Genomic DNA, 4,012 nt, shown 5'->3' with positions numbered 1-4,012 from the left:
TAATATTTAGGAAGCGTCGAAAGCGTTGGCCCACTCATGAAGCCTTAGCTTTATCTATGAATTTTTCTTCATCCCAAATTCGATTAACCTATGACTTTAAGCCTACGGTCGCGTATGGCCACATATATGCTTTGGACTGGAAGAGATTCGTGTGTCCAAAACAGAAATATTCTCAGAAAATTGATGAGGAAAAGACAAGGTAACTATTCTCAGAAAATTGATGAGGAAAAGACAAGGTAACTATTCTCAGAAAATTGATGAGGAAAAGACAAGGTAACTCTATGAGCACTTGCAGCCAGGTAGACGAATTTGATCTTGGGTAGGTGAGTGCGTAAGATGATAGTAGTTGATCTTTCCTGCTCCGTCCATCGATCTGCCTGTATGGTGAATCGGCTAAGGGGTGCTCTATTTGGCGCACGGCCCTTCAAATCTGGGTGGGTACATGCAAACCCCAAATTTCCAGATGTCAGTGAAATGTTTGACACATTTGCGTTTCAATTTTGTTTTGAAAAGGTTGGTGGGTTGTTTGATCACAATTGTTTTAGGCTGAAAACTCTTCCGAGAAAATTTGGTAAAAAACGAAACTAGTCAGTCTCTTACTCTTCTGGCTTGGAATTTTTTAACCTGTTCTGATAATTTTGATAGGTGGGCTAAAAGAATTAATTGAAAAAAACATTATTGTTTCACCCTTCTAGGTGGGAAACTTAACACGTAACTTTGTGTGATTGTGCACAAAGAACTAAATAATAACCTGTTACTGTCATGTGTTACCATTAGAAACTCTCCTGATACCTTCGGTCGATTTTTTTGGAAAGCATTTATTTAGAAAATTTTAGCTTGTTGTCTTGGGACTTGGGATTCATACCCTAGTTGATTCGACCGGCCACATCCCTTGCAATGGCCTTGCTTTCCTACAGGCAAATTCAATCATCTTTATGTGCATCAGTTTTTATTGGATATATGCCTGTGTAATCAAATGAAATTCAAATAAAATGAAATTCAAATTCTCAAGGCTGGTAGGAATGGTGGATGCAGGGATGGGCTCAGTAGCAGGTCGGTTCCACCTGCTGATCAGTTGCAGTTGAGAGTGGTCCTAGACACGGAGATTTGGATGACGAAATTACTGGCCTGTACCACAAAGTTTCACAGTTAAAATATGTAAGTCGGTTATATCAATGTGGTTTTCTGATCAAGAAAAGGTAGAATTGCAGAATTGCCAGTTAAAAATTCTTGAATTTCCTGCCACCATATGGTATATCGAGAATTTACTACACTATAAACCTGTTAACTACATATGCTATGTAAAATATGTAATATATAATGTAATTGTTTGAAATATTCTTCTGATATTCGATGTGTTTGGGAGGATCCTGATAACCTAAGCTATCTAGATGGTTGAGGACCTTCGACCATGCTTCCAGCACGGCTTTTAAATTGGGATAGTCGTCATAATATATATACATGATTCTCTTTTGGGCATTGGAGTCTCCTTTTCTTGTTGTGACATTACTTTTTCTGACCAGTAGACTAAATCTGTTTATCTATTAGTATGATTTGATATTCAGAAATCTTGACTTCTGTTGGTCTACTAGTTGACTGTCAGGTTTGGTCAGACAACCCTTCTATCAAGTAATTCTGCAAAGGCAGTAACGAATTTTTCTTAGTTTTCCTCTCTGTTTTGATTATTTCCTCAGGTCACCAGTTCATTTGCAGAAGTCATGTTGGTGTAATTCATCAAGGTCAAGTCCGGAGCACGTAGAGCAACCTAGATCTATCTTAAGTCCGGATCTATCAAGCACCGAGAGGGATCAAATCTCTTTTGCTATGAAAAAAGAGGTTTCCACCTTGAGAGATTTGATCCTTTTTGGCGCTTGATAGATTTGAAGTTAAGATGGATCTAGACTGGTATTCCATATGAGAATATACATGTTTTGGTCATTGAGAGACTGTTAGACAACAAGGCTGAAAACCATTACAAGGATATACTCATGATGATCTCAACATGTTATTATGCGGGAATTGAACTTGGGTAGTGAGGATAAGAACATTTCTCCCCACCACCTAAGCTACATCCAATTGACGTGTGTGTGTGTGAGGAATATGCATGTTTCGGTCCTCAAGGGAATCTCAGACAACAAGGCTCAATGTAAAAAATCCACGAAATTCTGCAAATGTTAATATGAACAATCTGAAACTAATTTCTTTTCATATAGACACATAATTTCTCTACTTATTTGCAGCAGAATAGGAACAGAAATAAATACACAACGACATAGTTCAGCAATACAATTTTTATCTAACTAGGAAATCCCTCTGCTTGATTGAGAAATTTATTGATAGAAAATGAGCAACAAATCTCTTACAATACAACTTTGTATCACTAGAAACCAATCTGGCTTTCTCTCCTTGTCCTAAGCATGAAACACCTGCAAGACCCTTGATCTGCTTCCCTCAATCTATGTGCATAAGTTGCTCTTATTTAATTAGTAAATAGCTCCCAATTGCTAGTGCAATTGCCAAAGGGAAAAATAGCCTTGACCAATCTGTGCACAAGCTCCTCTTGCACACTACTACTCTAACAAGCTCACACACACAAACATGTGCTCTCTATTGCTTTGTTTCACCAACTCGTGTTCACAAAACAATTGAATAATTCTGTGCCTTGGTCCTCCTTATAAGCTTTTCGAATAGGCTAAATCTGGCAAGTTTTTATTTTAGGAATTGATTTGTAATTGATGAGTGAACTAACTCATGCACCTTGTCCTGCCTCAAATTATAAGTTGAAACTCACTTTTTTGTCTTTTCCCAAAAATAACTTGCACTAGAAGACAACAAACTGAGCCTTCTATTCCACGCATAAGTCAAACTGCTTCATGAATTGTCCTAACTTATAGAAACTCGACCTAATTTTTAGGAATTTGTCCGAAATTTTATGAACTCATCCTAAATTTTAGGAACTCGTGCATGCTAAGGAAAACTACTTCTTGGTCTCTTTGACTAAGGCACAAGTCAGAGAAGGACCTTTCTCGCTACTATTTTCAACAACCCCTCTTAGCGAAGAAGGTGCTTTTGGAAGAACCTCGTGCGCCTGGATCTATCTCCAACACTACCACATTCTCCGCTGTTGCAGTTGCTCCCTCTGAACTAGAAGACTTCCCTGCTTTCTTCTACGGACCCTGATCTGAAGACTCGTTCTTTCCCACTATGTTCTACAAGTCCATAAGTCCCATGTACCTTGTGTACCTCTGTGGTTGCTTCCTCTGGTTGGAAGTGATATTGGAAGATTCAACTCTCTTATGATCTCCATTAACCAAATCCTCTGCCCACTTGACTCGAACTCGCCCTATACTGGGAGTCTTTAATTGAGTAGTTGCCTCCACTCACCTTGGGCTATGCTCCTCATCATCTTGCTGGTCAGCCCAACTTCCAACTAGCTTAGACTCAAACTTAGATACTGGTTGAGGCTCCATCTTGAGAGCTCTTTCCTACTCTCGCTCGACCATCACATCTCTACTCTTAGCTCTCCTTGCCTTGTTGCTCAAGGTTGCACTTGTCTCTACCTGCAACTTGTAGAGATTCTTCAACCTCACACCTATTTGTTTCTTGTTAATTTTTCATAGGGCTATATTGTTCTTTGCTTTGATAATTGCATTTCTTCATTAACACCTGAAGTTCACCCCATAACATCAAAAACATTATTCAGATTTACATCATTATTCATCATCATATGCAACTATGTAGAAAGAAAAATACCATCATCATCAATGCAGTAGAACATAAAGGATCATTAGAAGAAAAACATTCACACATAGAGACACCAAGATTGGTTGGAGACTAGGGAAAAATCACTATGGGGAAACCCTTGCAAATTTTTCTTCTTATAGATTGTCATCAAATGATTCAACAAAAGAGAGTACAATGATCCATATCTTCATCTATGCAGCTAACCAACAAAAACAACTGCAACATCCATGAAATAAACCCAACAAAACTTATACTCTAAAACACTGAT

The 4,012-nt window shown here is 38.3% G+C and overlaps 1 long non-coding RNA gene across 1 annotated transcript; it reads left to right on the top strand.

Annotated features, from left to right (window-relative positions):
- Window positions 1-332: 332 nt before the first annotated feature.
- Window positions 333-1,336, top strand: LOC149142102 (uncharacterized). Its single transcript, XR_016264047.1, has 2 exons — window positions 333-434; window positions 1,036-1,336. It is a non-coding gene; the product is annotated as an uncharacterized LOC149142102 (long non-coding RNA).
- Window positions 1,337-4,012: the final 2,676 nt, after the last annotated feature.

Source organism: Pinus tabuliformis, chromosome X, assembly GCF_031772625.1.
Source record: "Pinus tabuliformis cultivar Carrire ecotype Pingquan chromosome X, CPIR1, whole genome shotgun sequence".
NCBI classification, from domain to species: domain Eukaryota; kingdom Viridiplantae; phylum Streptophyta; class Pinopsida; order Pinales; family Pinaceae; genus Pinus; species Pinus tabuliformis.
This window is presented reverse-complemented; position numbering and strand designations above follow the sequence as displayed.